Below are 25,503 nucleotides of genomic sequence, written 5' to 3' on the forward strand. Positions count from 1 at the left end.
TCATTGTAATGCAATGTATATGAATAAAAATGCCTTTAACAATATAACATAAATTTAATGATAAAAAGAAAACATTTAAATCTTACATTTTAATATTTGTTACATATTTTCTATTACTTTTTTAACTGTTAAAAAAAATATAATTACTAAAATAAAAGATTTAATTTCTTGCATTTCGTAAACCAATACAAAAGCGAAAGGTCATTTACTATTTTGTCCATAAAAAGTGGCGAGAGGGCGCCGAGCCCGTCCCCAATCCGAGGATAACCTTCCATTGTAAACTGTGTCCGATTCGCCGCGCCTATTGTGCCGCAGTTTGGAGCCAAAACGTAAATAAAGGCAGATGTTACCGCACTCCAAAATATTGAAACACAACACATTCTATCACACGTGCTAAATAAAATTTTTAGTAAACTCAACCGTACGTGTTTGCAGGAAGGTTAAATTTGCATTGAAATAGTTTGGTTGCTAAAACGTTCTGGTTTGTACAGGTGTCACACGACTAGCGCTCCAAGGTCCGCGTCGCGGCTGTGTGGGTAGTTTTACAAAACCGAAATTGTTGTAGCGAAGTTTAATAAAACTCATATTAAATGCGAGGATGCTATTGACAGGCGAGTCGAAATATACACAGATATCACGGATCTTACTAGTACTTATATATATATTTTAAATGCAATCACCTGCGGGAAGTTCAAATTATAATTAACTAGCTTTTACCCGCGACTCTGTCCGCGCGGAATAAAAAAAAATATAGAAAACGGGGTAAAAATTATCCTATGTCCTTTTCCTGGTTCTAAGCTACCTGCCCACCAATTTTCAGTCAAATCCATTCAGCCGTTCTTGGGTTATAAATAGTGTAACTAACACGACTTTCTTATATATATATAGATATCAACAAACAGTACTTAGGTATTTATACAACAATAAAGTTTAGAGACTATGTTCCTACGTTATTCTAAATTCTAAATCTTTATGAGGTTTAAATATATTTTATTAATAGCGCGACTCTTTCCGGGCGGCATTAAAAAAAAACTTTAGTAGCCTTTGTGTTCTTCCAGACAATGCTCTAAATCTATGCTAAATTACATCGAGATCCATGTAGACGTTCCGGAGATACCCTCAAACAAACATCCATCCATTTAAACATTCGCATTTATAATATTAGTTAGATTTTCAAATTTAAAAGTGACTAGTAAACTTGCCATCCACCGAACTGACCTTTAATATCTTGGCTTATTTCTAGTAATTTGAGTAGAAACTCTTTTAATTTCAAAAAGTTATAAAATGTTTACAAATGAAAAAAAAAAAATTGTTATTTATGAAGCTAATCTTGTAAAGTTCAACAACAGTCATGTTACATTGTATGCGATTTTCAACATTATGTCCTTTTAACAGATCTTGAATTAGAAAAATATTCAATATCAACTATAAGTTACAACGCTTCACGTGTTTGCATTATAAGTTAAGTTAATTAGTTATGAAGTCCTTTGATTCTCGTGTTTACTTCTAATAACTACGCATGATTGCCCACTTAAGAAGGTTTTTATCATGTTTATTAAAACTATAATTCTCTATCCATTGGTCTAGGATCGTGTAAGCTGTGTTTCCGATAGGTTTATTTCTGTCTATGCTGGTAACGAAATCATTTGCATATACAATTGATTGCTAATAAGCCAGTTCCGATGGGGAGTCGATGTGCACCTTGTTATTATATATGTAGACACAGTTCAAGTTCTTGTATACTTCGTGTAACGACCTCTACATAATAATTAAACCGTTTAGGAAATTGAAATTTTGAATTATAATAATACTAGCTTTTACCCGCGACTCCGTCCGCGCGGAATAAAAAATAGCAAACGGGGTAAAAATTATCCTATGTCCGTTTCCTGGTTCTAAGCTATCTGCCCACCAATTTTCAGTCAAATCGAATTAGCCGTTCTTAAGTTATAAATAGTGTAACTAACACGACTTTCTTTTATATATATAGATAACTAGTTTTTACCCGCGACTCCATCCGCTTGGAATAAAAAATAGAAAACGGGGTAAAAATTATCCTATGTCCGTTTCCTAGTTCTAAACTACGTGCCCACCAATTTTCAGTCAAATCGATTAAGCCGTTCTTGAGTTATAAATGGTGTAACTAACACAACTTTCTTTTATATGTATAGATAATCTTAGTTTTAAATAGTTTTGCTAGCTACTGTTTTAGCAGACGACACAACGGACTAATGGAGAGACAGTTTTTAGGACATTTACAAAGTTAAGATGATTGGATAGGGTTGAATAAGGTATCAAATAAACAACGAAGTTACAAAAGTACTAGCACTAGTGTAACTAGTTAAATTGACTAAAAAACCAAAATAGTTTTAACTAAACTTAGGTTATTATAAAAATAAATATGTATTGTTTTTTTAAATTAAATAAAGTGTTAGTTGTTAAATCGTGTGTTGTAAAAAAGTACCCAACTTATTTTGCACTCTTAATAAGGGTCTTAGGGGTGGAATTAAATTTATATTATTACATTACATGTAAGTATAATGTTCTGTCTGTTCATGTGGACTCCCTTAGCAACCGCAGCTTGCGGTTTGCGGTCGAGTTAGAACAAACATTTGAACAAACATTCAGTGGGTTGGAACAAACATTAACTGTTGTAAATAGCACACATTTAATGTAAATTAAATATGTGCTAATATTGTTGAGAAGAAATTTGGGTTTGTAAGTAATGGTAACTTATATTTTAACCTACAGTTCAGTCTTTGTGTAACTATCACACTCAGAGTACAACTAAGGGACTACGACCTTAAGTGTGGGAGTAAGTAGTTTTAATAATGTCACACCTGTCGTACTCTACTTTAAACAGCTAAACAACAGATTCAAGCCTGCGCTTGTTATCTTTAATGCTAATTAAAGTTGGTAATTATAGCCTAATTATAGACTAAAGCTGGGACTAATGGTATACAACTGATTGTCGTGAAATACGATACCAAGCCACCTGCACCGAGCTTAGTTACACTTAGTTACACCTGGTGATGATAGGTCGTCGCCCCGTTTGGGAGGTCAGGGTATACTGGTAAAGTCGAGAGAACAGGAATGTTCAATTCAATTATGATTGTAAACAAGTGAGCATCAAATTATAACAGGTGATTACAAGAATCACTCTAATATCAGGTTACTAGTAAAAAATGAAAATATCAATTATTTTTGTTATCAAATTAGAAGAAACACTTGGCTGATTCAATTAAGATTTGAAAGCAGCTAATCATCTGGAGCTAGAGATGTATAACTAGTTAAAAACCTTAACATTTCTTTCTTTTATTGATCTTCAGATTTGACTTAATGTACTGTCACTTAACATAACGTAAGTCAGTTTACATGCCACTATAATAAGTTTAAAAACAAGGGCAATGACCTTCTAAATAGATTTAAATTTACCTTTTGTTTCATCCACCTTAGAGAATGAAATGCTCCATCACAAGGTGTAACGATCACACGCACGCGTGGGGCGTGTCGGAGCAGTTTGGTGGTCGTTACACCTGTTAAGACCATGACTATGGTTGCACCTGCCATTACTTTGTTGCAGGCTACAGCTATACAGGAAAAACAAGTGTGTGATAAGATTAAGGCTCTGTGATTTTATTTAATTTATGAAAATACTAGTTGTCTCTGATTCCGTCTGCGCGGAATTAAAAAAAAAACGTAGTAAGCCTATGTGTTCTTTCAGATTAAGATCCGTTCAGCTGTTCCGGAGATACCTTCAAGCAAACATTTCTCCATCCATCCATTAATCCATCTAAACATTCGCATTTGTAATATTAGTATGATTGCTTTAAAGTGAGGGAATAGTTTTCTTGCTCTTCTATCTCAAATATTACATAGTCAAATATTTGTTTACACAAATATATTAACTACATGTAGGAGATGGAACACATCTCAAAACTTCTATCTTTACTCGACGGAGGAAAGAACGCACAGAAAGAAGATATTTCCTCATCCTATGCGTCCCAACCTTTGTCATGGATATGACAACTTCTCCAACCCATCCTTACTTTATAAGAAAAGGGTGATGATCTACTAAAGCCTTTTTTTCCTGATGGAGACATAGTTTTACTTAATAAACGACCAGATGACCAGAGTAAATAGAAGCTGTTTATCTTCTTAGCTCATTAGCATAAGAAGATTACTAATTACTCAAACTCATACATGCTAAAATCTCCAACGAAAAGTTTCATGTACGAAGTTAAATACATTTGTTTGAAAGCCAAACAATAATCAAAAAGTTCGGGCGCTTGGTTTTGTTGCGGTGCAACAGAAAACAGTAATTGAATCAATTAATTAAGGGGCCCGTTCAAACTGAGAGTGCTAAACGAATCCACCACAACCGCGGGTGAAGACACAGGGACTTTATTAATAGACTGCCCCGTCCCTATCTGCCTGCTAGGGGACTCGAGTAGTATATTTGTAATTTTAATTTTGTGCTAAAAGTAAACTGAATCTTTTTAATTCAACTGATTTATCAGAATATTGACAAGCTCTGTTTGAACGGATTAAAAAGGCAATTACAGGCTTTCAGATCTTAGGGCTATTTGGGATGACACTAAAAGTACTGTTCTGCCTTACTGTGGGCCATCGGAAAAAGCTTATGCCCAGCAGTGGGCAGATAAAGACTGTTGATGATGATGACGATGATGAAAAATAAGAATTGAAATAAAAAAGATAATAATAACGAACACGTTCATGTTTAAACTATTTCGCTGTAAAAATTAAGTTCAGTTCCAACTTATCATTAATTAATATTATTTTATTAAAGAAAATTTTTATATTTTATTTCAGTGCAACAGACAAGAAAATAAGAGCTGCAAAAAACCGGTGGCAGTGTTCGAACAAGCACACAAATCGAGTTACACATAATCATATTACGTCCCCCGAATCTGCGCTAAATCCGTCACTTGTAACCACTGATGAGCCATTCTTTAGAGAGGGGAGCAAAAAACTAAGCGCCCCCTACGCGCCACGGGACTTCCTATAGAGGCTTTTATGAATGTCAATATTTGTTAAATCAAGTTAGTTTGTGGTAATTATTTCGCTAAGGAGTTTTAAACCACAAATTGTATTTTTTAATACTTCTTTTATATTGATATGTTCAATCCAGTATTCAACTATCATGATTTTTCTGGACTTTCTTTTTTTATTGGAGAACGAACTGCCTAACGGAAGGGATCCGACGCCCATGGACATCCGCATCGCCAGAAGAATCGCAGATGCGTTGCCGACCTTTAAGGGAGGTGTACTCTCTTTTTTTGAAGGCCTTTAAGTCGTAAATGTTTGTTCGCATAAGTCAAAAAATTCATGGCTTTAAAATAATCTTATATTTAGTATATTTAATTTCTATTTAAATCTGGGACAGATGTAACTCTCGCCCATAAAACTCTATCGAAGATCTACTAACCACCGTCTACTGACTCCCTAATATTTTCAGCTCTCACAAGCTACGTCACGGTCACTGACAACAGGCGAAAGTTAATAATTGAAACGATCCAGCAATTAAGTCATGTAACTCTATTAAATCTTAATAAATTAACCGTTTTAATGCGGAATGAGCAGCGAAATTATCTTAAGCCAAAATTATATCATTTTTATGGGCGCGCATAGAAAGATGTAGTGATACGTCCGCAACTATTAATCTTCATGAAGAAAATTAATAATACGTTACAGTGCTACAGAGGATAACAGAGATATGCAATAGTGTTTTATAAATGTGAATATTTTGCACGAAGATGCAAAATTTTGAAGTATAGTTGTAATAAAACAGCGTTTCGAAATATTATTCTCTCTTTGCCAGTTGGAATGTGGTAACAGTGCTTTTTGATTTTTAAAACTTCTTATGAGATATCTTACTAATATTATAAATGCGACTATTTAGATGGATGGATCGATGGATGTTTGTTTGAAGGTATCTCCAAAAGGGCTCAACGGATCTCGATGAAATTTGACATACATGTAGAGTATAGTCTGGAAGAACACATAGTCTACTAATTATGTTTTTTTCTTTTTAAATGCGAACGTCAGCTAGTATTAATATTTTTATAAAAACATCAGGAATAGATGGTATGTAGCTAACCTACATTAGCCTAACTGGACATCAGGGATTTACCAGTTTTTCTTGCCAGATTGTTTTATATTTTGATAAATTTAAAACAAGAAGCAGTTGAGTTGATCTGTAACTAGCTACCTGTATAGTAAAGTAGTTGTCAGAAAATGGCGGATGCATCAGAAGAGAATGAACGCATGCAATTGTGCGAATGTCAGTCAGCCGTCCAATTGGCGCGTAGTGACTCACCGCTTATATATTTCTGACTAGTCACAATCATATAGTGTATATAACATGTGGCAAGGACGACGTGAATAACTATTTATTACATTTACTAGCTGTTACCCGCAGCAAATTTGTAAAATAAAATGTAAAGAAAAGTACTTGAAAGATTTGACATATATGAAAATCTGACTGAAAATGTCATATTACTACAGATCAATACTAAACACTAAATGCACGTGAAACAAACAAACGCACAATCCGATAATCACTAAGTGAGCTATCATATTATAATAAGTATCAATAAAGTGCCCCGAGCACAAGTACAAATATAAACACGGTGTCAAACAATAAAACCGTATATTATAAATTCAAATCTCGAGTGGCACGGTAGCGCCATCTATAAAAAGAGCGGTCAGCGACACGGCAACAATGCGTTATAAAATTATAATGGCATTATTTGTTTATCAATAAGCGATTTGCATGTGTTAAGTGCAAGCGAGCGTAGTATTTAGTCGGTGTTGTGTCGTAACGCGGGATTTGCATTTGAATGCGCGCGCGCTGCCGCGTGGCGGCGTGGCTGTGCGGTGTGGCTGCGTGGGCGGACAAGATGGCGGACGTCGCAGGCGCGGGAAGTCGCGCGTCTATGATTGACACTGATTATAGCTTTTGGGACAACTCATTGTTCGTTAATATATTTATTAGAGTTTTTAATCTATTGTTTTACTGATGCTTGTATCTTATATTTATCGGACAAATAGGTACCTTCTTTCCTTTTGTATAATATAATTTCAATTAATGAAAATTTGCGAAGAATTAAACTAATAAATGCGTTACGGCTAAGGAAAACAATAAATATTTTTGTGCTCAGATAACACATTTATTATTTGTCATTTGTTAGTGTTGCAAGCATACGCTAAAGCTTAAATATATTTATGTTAGATCTTTATGGCAAATGTTTCTTTTGTTACTAAATAAACATCATCTTGATCCCAGTAAATACTTAAATCAAAATGCTTAATGTTAAGGTATATTTAAATTATAAAAAAATATATTTACTCAATTCAAACTGTAATATTTTTTCCTTGGTTTAAGACTTGCAATATTACGTTAAGCAATAAAAACTTAATTAATTCTAGCAAGGTTAAAAGTAAATAGTAATTAAAATGAAATATCACTAACAAAAATAAAACTTCCTACTATTAAAGTTTTAATCTAATAAAAAAAACTAACCCCTAAAGTAACCAATCTATTACAATTCATTTCTCTTGGTTAGTTTTGCTAAGAATTCTCAAAAAATAATGTTGATGTCAATTTAAACTAATTGTTATAACTTTAATGTTAACTAGAGTTAATTGAAAAATATTTTATATCTTCTACCTTTTGCTTGCTACGATAATAAGCCGCATATCTTTTTAATTGTGATCTCATGTAGCCTTTACTTTGCTGATTTTAAAGATTGAAAATTACTCGTTATGTTTTTTACTTAGTATCGTTATGTGTGTTCCAGGTTTTCATTTGGGTTTATTTTTTAAATCATTATCATTTTGAAGTATTCGCTTTCATTTCCGCCAGCAACACTCGAGACAGCGTCTGCCGAATCGGTTTCCTAAACCCGTTGCGAATATATTTAAATGAATTACGTGATACAAACATGGCGCGAGGCGCAAGGACGAATTTTGCATAACGTAATATTAATACGACTTCATTTTTTGCTCTCCATTAAAATTTCTTGTTTAATGATGCCATTTGCATGTCACGCCCGACGTCGAGATCTTCGTAATTGTTTGTTTTTGCTAATATATAAATGTAACAGTATTACACAATATATTAGTCTTTCCTTTAGCATTATTAATATATTAAACTAACAATGATTTCCAACGTTCGTTTTCGTTTTAGGCCTAAACGTTTAAATATTCATATGGATTTTCACCGCATATGTTTAATTATCACAGATTACATAAACAATCTGTAAAAGCCATGTAATTAGCGATATCTGTTTTATAAAATAAGCAAAACAATAAAGTGGGGAAGATTTCGTTTTCTTTCTCACTTTCATATCCGGCCATGACACCTTACATCATTGTTCTTTAGAATTGCATTTTTCGTGGTTATCTTCTGCAAATACAGAATTAACAGCACTCTAAGACATTAAGTAGTATATCTTAGTGTAGAATTAATATGAGAAATCTAGTGGGTCTTCATTAGTGACCATTTAATACAGTAAGACATTTTTATAAGAAAGAAATCTGTATAAGAACAATCATTTAAGTTTTATAATTAACGTTAAATACTTACTTAATGATTATAATCTATTATAATTTGCTATCGTTTTCAATATAAAAATGTAACAACCGTATCACTAATTTTTGCAGGATGGCCGCCGATGCTTGGAAAGTGACGTAACGTGACCAAAGCGGGCACAATGTCCAGCCAAACCTAAATACGGCCTCCGTCTTATTTAGGTAAAGAAATGTCTTCTATGCAATGGCTTTCCATTCAATTACGCTATAGGAGTACATTATAAGTGATAGTTGTCTGATGCTTTGATGTTCTTTCTCAAGAGAATTTTCTGAATCACAACCCTATGCTATGTAGCTCTTCAGCTCTAAAGGCTCTTGGAAATTGAAGAAATATAACGTAGCTTAATCATAAAAATAGTACTTTGGTAAAACTTACAGCAAACAAAAAACCCTCTTTTGGATAATTTTGTATGAATGAAATTAACTACGAGTAGAGTTAAATTACGAGTAGATCCGTCTAACATTTCAATGGTCTAATTAATTGGAGATAAGAGCATTTTACTGCACAATGATATGAAAAAATATAATACAATTCCGTGTTTCAGACATAGAGGCATCCTACGTAAGATTCAGCGATCAGCAGCAGCATAATTATGGTTTAACTAGGAATAATTTGTATGACTTTTAATGCATACAATGCAGTCAATCGCTCAACGGTTTTATGACAGTCAAATATCAAATCTGAACACATTTAAGATGTGAAACCCATATCTTTACAAGACATATTTAGAAAAAAAAAAACAAGTTATAACATAACGGTTTAATCTAACGTTTTGCGTTTTGTAAAGAAAAAAAATATTGTCATAAGCCATGTCAGATGTAGCATGGATGCTGACCAGTTTGATCAAATGAAGGGGGCGCAATCAATCCACCCCAAAAATTAAAACAGGTTTGATGTAAGTACAGTGATTTGAATAAATTCCCACATACGATAAACCGAATTATTTAAATTTTGGCTAGTTGATGAATTTATAAATATTAATGTGGATAGAGTTAAGGGTTTGGTGGGAAGTTGTCAATATAGAGTTATTAGCTGTTGCCCTCGATTCCGTCCGCGCGGAATAAAAAAAAACTTTTAGTCTATGTGTTCTTCCAGAATATATTTTACTTTAGTGCCAAATTTCATCAAGATTCGTTGAGCCGTTCCGGACGTACCTTCAAACAAACATCCATCCATCCAGTATTAAACATTTTAGTTAGACGTGAAATAAATTCAAATATTTGGACAAGTTAAACATTTCTTATCTATACATTATTTTAAATTTCCTTTTAACTGTAAGTGGAAATGTGAAGATTCAAGTTAATTTATTGGAAACTATTATGCATAATAAATGACAGTAAATATTCATCAGCTGACAGATTTAATATTCAAAGACTCTTAATTGGTAGAAAGTGATTATTTAGTATATAGAAGTGGATGAAAATTCAAATGTTTAATAGAAAAAAAATAACCGTCTAATAATTATTAAGCAAACTGTCAAAAGCTTTTTTATTAAAGAAAAAAAAAACTATGTAGGATTTTGGTGTTGACTGTACCGGAGAATTATAAAAGGGGTAACAAAGTACAAATTACAATAGCCGCAGCCCGGTGTCGCCGGACGCCCGTATTTAATAACAATAGCACAAATCAAAGGATATAAATTTTTAGCTCTGGCACGTAACTAATTTATTCCAGTTTTTTCTTTTTTTCATTTATTTCAAGGCCAGAATCCCGACGTTCTGGTAGTCAGATAGTTGGTAGGCTACATAAGTATTTAAAATTAGTTTCTTTTAATTAAATTGCAATATTTTTGCCCAAGCAGTGTCAGTACAACAAGCTATAGTAATTTACAAAGAATTTTTTTACAGAACTAATGATACTTTCTCGTTTGAACCGATGCTATTTTAATTGGAGCAATATCGGAAATCCCTACGACATTCTAGGATCTGTTCCATTAAAATAATGTGATGTTTGGACATTCGTTAAATAAGGGTAGACAGAACAGCACATGTTGCGTGACTCTCGGTGGGTATTTGGAACGATAGGCTCGTATGCGCTTGCAGTTTTTGCGCGGCGCTGGTCAAGGCTCCGCACGCCACCGCGCCGTCAGTTCATATCCGACTCGCAGGACCAATTAAAAAGGTTGCCATTTTCACACGGCTCAGTTACCTTGACAGGTCATTTTATTGAATACAATTGCTTCTATTGCATTGTTTTAGTTGTTATCGTCCGGTCGCGCCCGATTCCATAATGTAATTATCGGATTTTTTTATCAAAGAAAGCGAGCGATTATATCATCATCTTTCTTAGAAACTTATCCGAGATAATCATTGAATTCATTTATGAAAAACAACGGGAACGCCTGAATAAATTAATATTGTAATTTGTTATAAACTAAGTAACGAGAATTTGTCTAAATGATTATAACTTTTGCTGCAAGAGGAAAAAAAAAAGATTAAAGTGTTATTAGTTTGTGAAAAATATCTTATGCAATCTAAAGGGACGACGTGGATCTCATGATGAGCGTAAAGCGACGGCTCACCAGACCACAGAAGCGGAACGGGAATGAAAAATGATTATAAAGCGAAATCGCTCAAAATCCACAAAGACACGGCGCGTTACGCGGCTTTGTCCGCTTGTCGGACGCCGTGATTTATAGACGCCGCGGGAATCGAACAGCATGCAAAATGTTGCGTCACCCCGCGTACACACCACCACGTCTATATTCCAGAAACGAGTCACAGAATAATTTATTTTCATACCGAAATCGTTGCATACTGCAACTTTCAACCAAGTTTCAAATGGAACTTTACATTGCATGTGGTCGGTCATGTGCCAATAAACCTCGTAGTATGTAGTAGTAATAAATCGGACGAATGAGACGTCATTCCGATTCGATACGTATCGAGCGCGGGGGATTCGGTGCTCAGCTTCACCATTGATTAACTGCAGCTATTTAGCTCGAAGAGGATTACGTAGTTTTATATTAGAAACGTATACGGATTAAATTCGTTACGTACAACTATTAGTTGAGGCAGCTTGGATTAAGCGACCTAAGATGAACGTATTTTTATTAGTAATCAGTAAGGCTTTATAACTTCAGATTAATGGATGCCGTCAGCCCCTTATTAAAATTTACTATTTAGAACAATATTTTTAGAAAGTAACAACTAAAATAGAGGTACTAATGCTGAGTCTTGCAGGAAAATGCGACATGGTCAAACAGAAAGGAATGGGATATACTTATTTGCAATTTTCTATGGTCTTTTTTTTTGAATACTCGTGACATTTTAGTGCAACTGCAAAATCTGAAGACGTTGTTACGTTGTTACGAGAGCTGTTGCTCGTTTGATTCATTCCTCTCCCAAGCTATAAATACATAATGTTGCATACTTATATTTTTTATACCATACCTGTGTGCAGTGTAAGTGACCTGCGGTGGACAAACGGTAGAGGCTGGGGAGAGAGGGTACAAAAGCGGTGGCATAGCTTCATCGGTGGCGTATCTAATGTGGACTAATGTCACTCCGGCGCACAATGCGTCGCCCGGATAAAACTCTACTGTGTACAGTGGTACTGTGTGGTCACATTGTCTTACTGCACTAGATGGTAGTGCCTACAGAGAATTACCTTTTTAATGTTTAAAATTATTTAGTTACCATTTTAATTTTACAACTCAGTTGAAATCATAAGTTGTTAATTACAAATCATAAAGAGCTGTACAGACAGGTTCTGTACCCTTCATCTGTATCATTTTTTAAAACATATTGTTTTCTTTGTTTTGGCAAAGATACTGATAGAGATGATGATATGTTTAGAGAATAGAGAATACTCGACCAATTGCTTATTCGCTCTAACAAAGATTTTTACAACAAACTTAACGAAATCTGTTCAAATAAGGCTACAAAAGCTAGCAGAGAGGAATAAATTTCACATACATAAGCCATAATCAAAGGATACTTTCTCTTGGTTCGGTAAAATGTATCAGTAGAAGTTATATAAAATAAAAATTTTGTCGTATGAGATGCAACAATGGCGCTGAGTAAAGTAGAGCCGCGGTCGCGTCGTCCTCAACTATTCGGCTCACACGTAAGCTGTTAGAATGGACTGAGGATAATGAATACAAATACACGGCTATTTAACTTCCTTCGCAGCAAGATGAAGTGAATATTAATATACTTTTCTCTTTGGATCTTTTATTTTAAGGGCTTGTATTAAGCGCGGCTTACACTTTTTTTTTTTTACAAAAAATGAATATTTTTCCACGTACTTTTAATTTTAATATTCAAAGCTAATATTAAAGTATTACTGTATCACGTAGACTTTGAATTGCCAAAGATTTATAAGTAAATTCGGTTATAGCTCCTTATCTTAAGCCATATACTTAACAATTGATGAGTTACGGTTAAAATACCTACAAATAAATTCGTTCTTTGACCTTATTTTATGAACATATAGTACTTAAATATTGTTACTGGCCAATAGGATCACGAACTCAGCCACGTGAGGCCGCACACGCGGCGACCACGCGGCGACACCGCGACGTGATGTGCATACCGCGTATTGTCTGGTACAAAGTGACGCTCTTGTGAAATGTGAAGACATCGCTCCTACAATGTAACTGGTTACTTGACTTAATTGAAAGGATCCGTATCCTTTATGACAGAAAACAATGCGTTTTTACTCTTCACAGTGCTTCCGTTCCTCAAATCTCACTGAAATCAAACTTGTTTTATTTTTTCCTTTACTTCATGGTTATAATGTTTTGTGCTCAATAAATAAGTATCGATTAAGTATAAAACAATAAGTTGATCGATAACATTCCATGGTTTATAATCATTGAAAGAACTGTATTGTTCTAAAAAAGTCACTTCTGGGAATCCCGTCACAAAGGCGTGGTGCTCGCGGTCTGGAGGCCTACGCGTCTACTGCGCCCTAGTCTTCACTCACGCAATCACAAGCGCGATTCTACTGCGCCACAGTGTATTTAACAAAGTATGCCCAGTTTATAGACTGTTATTTCAATTATGTTATCCAATTGTTACGAGCAAACGAGTCAACAGTTAATATTCATCGAACTTTAAAATAAATATGAATTATTTTTATTTACAAACATTTATAAAAAACAATAACATAAATTTCAAAATATCTTGTTATTTAAAAAAATGTATATTGGTAATTTGTTTATGCTGATATTTGTGAACTGTGGGAATACCGTGGTAGTTCAGCCTCCGCTGAACATCGCTCGATAATAGCGCAATTAACAGATACTAAGATAATCACCGCTATTATCAGCCCCACGGACGATTTCTAAAAACGATGCGCAGCGCAGCGACCTGCCAGTCAAGTGTTGTTTACTTGCATGTGCAAACCTTCTTGTTCCCTTTGATGACATCCCTATCTGGCTAATATATACGATAGACGGGTAATACTAGACATTTTTGGTACTGCCTGTTGCTGAAGAATGAACTACTACATCTCAAGACTGAGGCCTGACCAGTATTTGTTGCTAATATGTCTTGTCCTGTGATCTTGAACTTATCACTACCTATATATTGCCTGAGATGATAGGAGTGATTAAGCAATTAGCTTAAATATTTTTTCCAAACCAATCAGATCTGCAATTGAATTCTAATATTAATTAAGTTAATTAGTAGTCTCTGCATTAAGTCATAGAATTCTCTTGCGTATTTTCAGTAATGAGTCGCAGATGCATATGGCGCTACATGGTAATAGAATTAATTAACAAGTCGTAACTAGTTGCTATCTGGTTATATCAAAGTTCATCTAAACCTGACTCGGAAACTGGAACTTGATTGAGGACTGCATTCGTATCGCCTTCGAGTTTATTACTTGGTACTTTTGTATCAGCTGCTCCAACGACATCGGTTTCAATATGTGTTGTAAATTTTACTCTTTGTCAACTAGATTTTGGTGTAACATATATATTCTAATCGATAAGAAGCTATAACGGTTTTTTATATGAAATCATAAACAGAGTTTGCTGTACTTGAATCCAAAATGATATTCTCAGAGCAGTAGAAGCGTGACCGTAAAGAGATGGCAACGATAACAGAGAATTTGATAGCTAACTAAATTCAATTGTTATATAATTATAAGACGTTAAATTTCCCGCAACGAAGAAGCAAAGACGTTTAAAAGCGAACTACGTACGGTACATTTCTAATTTCGCAATTTAAATTCGGGATAGCTGATAATACATGGACCGAGGTTTTATAACTCCTAAATTAAAGTGGAAAGATAAGCATCGAACAAGAGATGGTCGGTGGCGGCGAGTGGCCGAGCTCGCTTCTAGCCGTCACACGTGCTTAATTTTTAAAGTGTCGCTTCCTATTAAGATGTTGGCCGTTTGAATAACGAGTGTGGTGTGTGTGTACGCACCGGTCATTACCCGAATTCGGCGGCGACCAGCGCACCACAAAAACAGCGACGAGACAAAGAAAGTGCATTTTCCTCCGCTTTGTAATCGTGTATTATTTGGAGCGTTATACATTATTCATGAGAGTATGATACGTAGCGCAAGGTTCGCGGTACGGTCGGCAGGTGCGGAGCCGCCGGCGAATTTCAGAGGCATTTTAACAAAGATCGGAAGGCAACTGTAGCGTGACGTAACGGTCCCCATTGGTTATAGTTATTTGTGTTGTAATTACATAAATATTTGTAATTATTGCAATCAGTGTGCGCACCACATTGCGTTGCGAGTGTTAGCGGTGAAATAATAATCTTTAGAATGATCAAAATTCGATGGAACCTCCGCTAACTGTCGTTAAAGTGGGTAAAAAAAGTTTTTTTTTTAGCCATTCATTATTAACGTACAAAATATTTCTTGCTTCTTTTTCATTTGAACATCTACAGAATACAGATCATATATGAGTTAATTGTAGTACAAGATGAAAAACCACCAATCTCCATACATTTATTACCTAAATCATTATATTTATATTAGCATTTTAATATAGGTATAATTTATCACATATTGCAACATGTTTTGTGCTTAAACCGCTTGCATTATCGGAACACCCTATGTACGAGTATGTGTGGATCGCGGAAGACTGGCATTTAGTCGGCGGAGAGGCATTTCGTAAAATGGCAAACAGTTCATTCTTTGGTATCTTTTAGATATTTGATGTTCATTGCTTTTATCATTTAAAAGAAACTCTAAGGATTTGAAATGTTAGTATCCGCGATTCGTTCATTCCAGATTAAAAATTATATAAACCAAGTTAATCAGCCTATTAAAAAATTACAATCTTATGAATATTATGTCTGTTCTAATATTTTATAATAGCTTAATTAATTCATGTATATTGGAATAATATTTTAGTTGACGGTCTACAGTTTGTTCCAACGATATTTTTAAGTTATCATGAAGTCTTTTTTCTTTTTTGCAGTCTGTACGGTGCGATATCTAAACGTCGGGGTTTGTGCGGGAGCGGCACTTATCGCGGTTTATTGTTGCTAAGTGTTTATTTAAATATTGCCCCCGACGTTGCATTTCCTCGTCTATCAGTTCATCTTCAATGATGCATTCGCCTATTTATATGTGCCTCGTTTGAATTTAATTTCGGAATAGACAATGCTTGTCCACAATTAGTTCTGAAAGTTTATCTACTAGAGGTTAAAGTTGCTTCCTTGAATATAATATTTCTGTCCGATTTTAGCTCATTAATATGTCGTCTATTTTGTGTTCTTTTAAAACTTCCTCACCTTAACATCTTTAGCATTTACGAGCTGACCTCGTTGATGTTTGTGAGAGGATTTATTGGTTTGATTGGCCGATATTAGGTCGAGGTCAGTTTGCATATAACAATCAATAGCGTCATTAAACAAATGTCGTCAATGTGGTGGGGGCAATGTGACAGTGAGTCGCTCCACTCGTGTGACATTTGACACAGAAAAGTCATGAGGGGAAGGATGTGTTGCGAAACTATCACTTTGACTGATTTTACACGATAATGTATCGACGTAAAGTAAATACATCGCTGGGTTAATGAAATAACATGCGATTTGTTTTGAATGAAGATAAGAAAGAAAACAAAGTTATGTACAAATAAAGTAATAAATGTGTTAAATTTACCCACAAACTTATTTTGTCAGTATTTTTTACATTATTACAAGATTAATGACTGTTTTTGTGGTACGTATTACGTATGATTTTTACCTTTGTTTCTGTACAAACAAATCTTCAACTAAATAAAAGCAGTAAGCCTTAAAGTGCCATTCCACTTTAAAGATATTTGTAACATTATGTTTATTGTTTTTCAAAGAGAATTAGAGAAACTACAGTTTTTGCACTTGAGTTTCGTCAGTGGAAACCAAGCTTATAAAAGTGTATCCATGCGTAATTGCGGAGGCTCGCACGTTGGAGCCGACATTGTGACCGGTGTCGGATGTGCTTAGCTTTTATTTGATTAAACTTCCCCAAAAGAAAATTTAATTAAGAGAGCGTTTTTTCTTTTTATTTCACACCCCAGATTTCATTATTGGCGCGGAACTCGGTAAAGGGTTTAGTTTGTAGAGTTAAAAAAGTACAAGACTTGTGTCTTATTAAAAATTATAGTAATACATTTCATTGGCTACGTTTTTTTTTCTAGTAATATTACTTAGAGCAATAGAGATTCAAGATTTCAGAGAATTAAAGAAATAAAAATTAAATTTGAAAAAGTTCTTTAACCCCACAACATTACGTGAAAATTCGCAATTAAAACTATTTCGAGTGTCGTAAATTATTGCTTCTTCTAAACTAGTACGTGGCCGCGGCACGTCACGTGAGTCTTAGTTTTTGTTATGATTTATAACAGCTATCTCACCAAATAAGACCTCTCCAATTACAGTAAACTAGCCCGGCTATAAACAATTAAAACGTACAGATAAGTAACTAAGTGGAGTAAGACAAAATTACGTCACGAGAAATATAACTGTTATCCTATTAGATACTAAAACTGTACGTTGTCGGCTAGTTTTACATTTTTTTTTAAAGAAAAGAGGGCAAACGAACGGTGGGAACACCGTGGTAATCATCGTCGCCCACGATGCCATTCGCAATACCAGAGGAACTGCAGATGCGTTGTCGGACTTCTGAATAGAGATATGCTCGCTTCTTGAAGGACTCTAAGTGGTAATGTCATATAATAAGCACATATTAAAATTATTTTTTATAAAATTATATATATTATAGGAGGTTAGAGGAATATGACCGCCAACCTTCGCTAGTCGGAGAGACACCTCAAGAAGAAGAAGAGAGGAATATTATGTAAATTTGGTTATAATTGTATAACCCCAAATGTGTTATATTTACACATTATTTCGATAGTTAATAGTAAGCTTTTAAGTTATTATTTGTCACCTCTTGTATATTAGTAGCTCTATGTGCTGTAGAATTTAAAAAAGCGGAAAGTGAAATATAAAAAAGTTATAACAGGTCCGGCGCACTGGCAATTGGGAATCTGATGTAAAGAACAATTTACGACGGCCTCATTGCGCTGCAACCCTAATTAATTTACACTCGCCCGCTGCCCGCTCTATGAAATACAACCCGTTGACATCTGTTAATATACATTTGATTAAATTATCATTTATTGCAAAAATAATAATAATTTCAATAGTTATTGATAGTAAACTATTTCTTGTTTACTTTATTTTAGTAGTCTGTGGCTTTGGCTTATGTCGGAATGATGTTCCGTTCCACCACGAGCGTCTCTATTTCTCAGTTGTAGCGAACTCTCCAACTGCCTTCTTCTTTCTGCGTCGGGCCCAAGATCTTGCTGAAACAGTCGACTAGCAGGAGACGGTGCAGGATAGGCGGCATTGGCGATGTCTTAAAAATTACAAAAAATTGATACGTATTATCTTACTAATTATAAATGCGAAAGTTTATATGGATGGATGGATGTTTGAAGGTATCTCCGGAAAGGCTCAACGGATTTTGTTGAAATTTAGCACATATGTAGAACATAGTCTAGAAGAACACATAGGCTACTAATTAAGTTTCTTTTTTATTTCGCACGGACGGAGTCGTGGACGATAGCTAGTATTAATACTATATATACACTATGTACGCAGTCAAGCACGGAAGCCAATCAAAGCCTTAATAAATTACTGTTAATAGTGCGTTATAAAATTACCATCCTAATTAACTCGATAATAATATAGGTGAAAACTATAGGCCAATTATAATATGAAATGAGACTCTAACCTCAAATAACCCCTCAGGTGTTAAATCAATCCCGGACTCACGGACGGACGACTTGAGTAATTATTAGTGAAGATGTTTCCTACTCATTTGGAATGCATATCCCCTGAGCGTAGTGAGAGATTCCTCATGTACCCACCAATTCTATATCCAACAGTTATGTTTATTACGTTATTTAACTTAAGTTTAGTTAAGATTGGTAACTTAATTATGCTTTAATTTGATACATGGTAAATCTTTATAAAAGTTTTGGTAAATATAAGACTAGGGGTTGCATAAATCCTTTGTAGTTAAGAGTTTTTGTGAGAGAAATATGTCAAGCAGAAATTAAAAATTACCTTTATTTTGAATAGCTTTCATAAATTCCTCCCAAATGTCATAATTTGTGACGTCATATTTCTATATTGTGATTCGTATTTTATGGACCTTTAAGGTATCCTTTTCGTAATAGTTGATATGACATGGTTGACGAATGCGGGACTACGTAAGCGTTCGCAAACTTCTTTTCAGTTAAACATGGGGTTTGTTTCGCGTTCAGTATGTTTTAATTAATGCTTAATTTAAATAATCAGTTTCTTTACTTCATTACATCTCTGCGTACTCTTTGAACATTTCGTATTAAACTTGTCAGAGTTTTATTGGTTTGTTTATTAGGTAACTTGGATTCGGTTCCGGTGCATTCGTTGAAGATCCCTCTTTGATTGCGCTCGAGACTGACCACTGAGGGGGTTTTAGTAGGTCAAATCCCCCCCCATTACAAAAAAAAAAACCAAAAAAGGTAACTCGGATAGTTAAAGATTTGTTAATAGATTTGAGTCAAGTATTAAGTTTCTTTAATACAGCTACCGACAATTACTAAATTAATACTTGAGCAGTTCCATTTTGCGCGTTTTGCAATTATAGTCGTAAAGTTGTAGATTTACTTTAATAGTAGTAATTTTCCTAAATACCAAATCGAAACATAATTATTGCCAGCTACAGTATGTTACTTTAAACTAATTGCTTAAGTTTAAAAATATGTCTACAGTAGTAAAAAAATCGTCGGTAGAAGATCCACCGAAAACCTAGAAAAAAACATCATTACGGGAAAAATCGAGGGAAAGAGACCCAGAGGGCGCCGCCCTATACGCTGGACTGACCAAGTACGCACCGCACTCGACTCCAGCATACATAATGCCATCCACAGCGCCGAAAACCGCACAGAATGGAGAACCACCCTTCGCGAGATGGTCAAGAGGAGAGGTCGCGACCCTCAGGAGTGAGGTAACGATGCGCAGAGAGAGAGAGAGAGAGTAAAAAAATAGTAATTTTACAATTCCATGCTATCTACAAATGCATATTGAGATTTCGTGTGATTATAAAAAGCCATTAGAATACGATCCGGAATAGTCCGGATGAGACCAAATAGCATTAACAAGTAGCCGAATGGACTTTCAAAGTTACTATCGCTCGAAATGAAATGCAAGAATTTAACGATTGTGACCGAAAACTGATAAGTTACGTTCTTAATTGCCACCATATCGTTAATACGAGTGATTTACGAGACGTCCGCGCCGTTCCGCAGTAAATCTTACGTGAAACTTTACTTATGGTACCGTTAGACCGCTGACCACCGAGCTGGAAAGCGAAGAGATGCCATTCCTCACCACAACATATCAAATCAAAATTAAAGAAGTATTTTAATTAAAAACTTTTCAATCATATTACTAACGTTTTGAGTTCAAAAAAACTTGAGAGGTGTCAAGGGACACCCGGATGGAACGATGTTCCTTTCGATTAATTAGTGAAGGAACCAATGTTTATTCTATGAATAAAAAACTTAAGTCTTCACAAGAAGTACATTTTATTTCTATGAATTGTCTTTATATATTGTCACGTCGTTGCCATGGTGAAGTAGCGCACAATCGTCGTTAACATACTTACTATAGCAAAAAGTGTCGTGACAACTTTTCGTAAGAATTTTTTCCGTCTAGCCCCCTTTCACAACGCGCGATAAGGAACTTCGTTCCAACTATACTTTTAAAGCCTTAAATCTATTACAACTGAGAATCAGTAGAAATAATTGTTGAATATTACTCGTACAATAACATAAATACGTACTAACTTCGTACTTTTCCCCGCGACTGTCAAAGTTGAAAACGGCAAGTCGGTAGACGGCGGGGAAGAAGTATGATGGGTGTCGCTCGTAAATACAGATTAAAGGTTTCCCGTGCATCGATTTGCAGCCGCATCAAATATTGAGGTGTCGAGGAGCGCGCTTACGAGCCGCATGGGATGCGTAATGCGAATATGTTTTACGACCCCCTTACTCTATGCCCTCATAAACTATGAATTTACCCAATCGCAGTCAGGTGCGATTGCCTACAACCTCGATTTATTATACTATCGCTAGACTTTCCTCTCAGAGTGCCTGCTTTATCGGAAATTATCTCTTTGAATTATTTATTCGTTGAATTAACAACAGACAACATAGAGTTATTATATTCTACGAATTATAATTGCAATGAACTTTTCATGTCAGAGTAACAATACAATATAAAATCAATTTAAATCAATACATTTTTGTAATAAGTTGTTTTGAATAGTATCATTTACATAATTAATATTTATAATTAACATCGATAAGTTATAGCGGAAAATTTTCTGTTTCTTAGGTAATTAGAAAAACTTGGGCGGTGCTCTATTATTAGGTCAGTACCATGAGTAACTCACGCTATCAGAGAACAAGCAAGACATTATGACATTGACTATTTCAGACAATGAATGCTACAAACATTACTAAAACATTTAAAAATTTATTGATTTATCGTATAATTTTATATGAAGGCTTCTTTACAAATCCTTCATAATCTTAATTTACTTTGAGGTTGCGACTTTGGGTGTAAGAAATTCCACTATATCGGTGAAGTCGTAAAACTTTTAATCAATACCGGCTAGAGTCATAAAATGTCTATAAAAATATGGTCTTATGTAATTAATGGAAACCTTTCTAAACACTAAGTAGGAAACAGTAGGCCATATATTAAGCATTAAAATCAATTATTTCAAAGTACCCTTTTGTAAATACTAAGAGGACTGATCAAAATAGTTCGTATTTGGTGTAAAGCGCTGTGTAGTAATCAAGGAGTAAGCTTACATTACACGTACAATTTTTTTTCACAGAAATTGGCATCAAACTTTTAACTAAATTGACGACCGACAATAAATATTGATTGCTTATTAATGATACATATCGTTTGAATCATAAGTCTCGTGTTACTTGACTAGTTTCTATCTGACTTTTGTTTATAGCAGAAATACAACTAATTAGCAGGGTGGGGCATTAGGCTTGTTGTGTTTAATAGCAAGATTGCAGCACCGAAGGCCGATAATGAGCTAGTATCGGTGGGAAGCTAATGCCGTGATCATAACAATTATTATTTTACTTGCTGCTAATAGCTTTTGAATACACAATAGTCTTTGGTGTTCAGTTAATTAGTTTGATAACAAGTGTGGTCGTCATTTAATAAATTCTTTTGCATTCTATTGACACTTCTCGTAATTAGGCTTTCAAGATCAAGGCCTTGACTTGGGCACCTAAAACAGAAACTTTATGCGGATTTTTGATATTATGATATATTTAGAGACAAAAGCGATATATTAAAAATGTGTATACAGAAAAAAATTACCTAGTTCTGTGGAAAATTTTATACTTTCCTGAGTGTACCTAACAGGTTCTATCGTAGACAGGTAAAGATAACAAACTCTGAATGTAACATAAATTGTACAAACAAATTCTATATGTCAAGTGCAAAGAAATTAAAACAAACCTTCAAAAATATTCCCAATCAAATTGATGACATTGCTTCGAAGAAGCTGGCATCTTAACTTCTTGTTGATTATGAATATGAATCATTTTAATAGAAGAACAAGAAAGGTTAGCTTTGTAAATTGATAAAGGCTCATCGAGTGATTCATAATGATACAGTGACAGGTGATTACTTAGAAATGGGTTCGATATATCAAGTGGAAGCGGTCTGTGTAGCGTCGGCCGTCCATTGTGGCCATGCTCCACATAAGGCACCCGACTCGTCTGCCGACACACCTACGCGCGCTCGTTCGCCGCGTGTTTCTTTAATTTCTCGAACATTTTCCACCATCTTATCTCTAATTTGGACTGGTTTTGGTTTTTTATTAGAATAGTTTCGCCTCGATACCGGTCCGGCTTCTAGCTGAAGGTTGTTTATAGATAACAGTAAAGCGTAAATTTATTAGTCTCCGCGTCGACTGCGCAACACTAAGGCCGTTTGTCGTACGAACGGCAAGGCGACTTGAAATATCATAGTTTCGTGTTTCATAATGAGTGGAACACGTTTTTATGGACTAGCGCGATGCATGGAGCCGCCATCCAGTGCCTCGGGCCTGCGAGCGCTAGCGCTAGCGTGGCGGCATCGCGGCAAAAACGATAATGCAGAATTTGTTGCGAGGAGCTGGAACGGTAACCACAGCACCGCCCAACACGAAAAAATGGCTGCGCCTACTGGGACGGAACGATCCGCATGATTGTGTTCGTGACCGCACACAACTATATTTTATGTACCAACATTTAGTTTTGTATATTCATTAGATTTTGATTTAGAAAGAATTTAAGCTTTGGTAACAATTTACGCTGTGTTAAAATATGCAAATTGAACTATTATTGTTATTTTAATTTAGCTTTCACATTTCTTTATCGTACCTGATACGATGAACAGAAACAAGAATCGCTCTTCCAATTTAAATTTCTGCCCGATAACTAATGCAAATAATACTTGTAAGTGCTAATTTGTTTCACTTAATTAGAATAATTACTTTTATATCAACAGCTCAAAAAAGTATTATATTGTTATAGCTTAATTTTCTCAAGTACAGAATATAATTGAGTTTTTATGTCATGTATAATTTAGAATTGATTGTAGTATAAAAAAAACTATTTAGATACGATAGCAACTCAATGTGTGTCGCTGTGAACATTTTAAAGTTTTCAATGAATGCTGTGTCCGAAACGCGGATGAGCGGCGTGATATACTGATATTGCTTTCTTAGTGCGCCCGCTCGTTAGCCGAATGTAGCCAAAAGTTCACAACGCTATCAATATTTAAATTTATAGTGACAATCTAGAACCGGTATCGTTTCGTTCTTAAATTTTTCAAGCAGAAATTCAAACGTGATTTATGTAGTATCACTCACAGTCTATCTGTTATTCGTTTTCGCAAATATTAATGTTACAAAACTAAAGTCTTAATGGGTCATTGGATATTAATGCAACGATAAGGTTTTACGACTTAGAACATCTTCAGATGTTTTAAAGTCAGTTGTCGACCTGTTATGTAAACTCGTTGGCCATGTCATAGTAAACTCGTGCAATAAAATATAGGATAGCATTTTTAATGACATTGATAATAATAATATATCTTCATTAAAAATTTTAACAGGTAAGGTTTGTTGTTGTGTGTCAGCACCAATTTACGATAATGTTCGGTGTATTTATATTCTACGTTTAATCACAGGTATATTTGAATAAAGTTATTATAATTTTAAAATCTATCGTGGGCGTTCATAGCTTCCGAATGAAGTCATTTATTCGCACCGTGACTGTCTGGTTAGACTACTGTGACTGTGATGTATTTAATTCTTTAATTTTCTGTTTATAATTTCAAGTTTTACTTCTGTATAGTGTATTAGTTGCATTTAATAACTCGTGACTACTCATGCGACGATATACCATTTGTGATAAGGCCGCGAGTAACGTAGCAGAGTCTTGAACCGTAGTCGCGTGGCCTGTCTTTTAGTGGAAAAAGGGTTTAATATTTTCAGGCCGGCAACTCGTGTGGTTGCGGAAAGTATCAGCAATTGCTTATGCGGGTGATTGTGATATCACCGCTGCCAACACTGCCGCCCGACGACCGCCGGCACACTTATGCATCCTGTTTGCACCTAAATGTTGCTAGACTCAGCTCGCTATGCACTGAGCGCAATGTACAGTCAACGACAAAGTTTTACGTGCTTAACTATAATGTAATCATATATATTTTTTTTATTGACTGGGGATTGGACTTATTTCCTAATTACTTAATTTTTACTTATTATGATTTGCAATTCTTTTTTTCAGCATATGTGATTTAAACTGATGATAACTTTGTTATTTATCTTTTGTTAGGTTAATTGTAAGAATACTGCGAAATAGACGTGAATAATTGTTTGTGTCTCTAATTAAATTTAAACAGACTTATGCTCGAAATAAAAAATATAATAAGTATTAAATTGATACTTGTGAGTTGTCTGTGGCATTTGGAATTTTTCTTGTCCGAGTTTACATTTGTCGTCGACTGTACCGGAAATTTTTGAGATAGTAAATATAATTACGTGTGTAGTATTAAAGGAAACAAAAAAGTTTAAAAGTGTCAACTGAAAGGAAATAGAAATCGTGACTTTCTAATTATGTGAAATGCAAAACGAGATATTTATCTTGCACATTTAAAACTAGTTTCAAAAAATAATGTTAATTCATTTATAGGAAATGTTAGTGCATTGCAGCGTTATTGATTGGAATTAATTAATTTGGACATGAAGTGAAAAGACATCAAATGTTTTCATTAAGACACTTTAATAAGAACGTAGTATAGGATTAAAGATAAATTTCATGCAAATAAAATTTAATTGTTTACGATTTAGTCAT

Source organism: Papilio machaon, chromosome 6, assembly GCF_912999745.1.
Source record: "Papilio machaon chromosome 6, ilPapMach1.1, whole genome shotgun sequence".
Classification (NCBI taxonomy): domain Eukaryota; kingdom Metazoa; phylum Arthropoda; class Insecta; order Lepidoptera; family Papilionidae; genus Papilio; species Papilio machaon.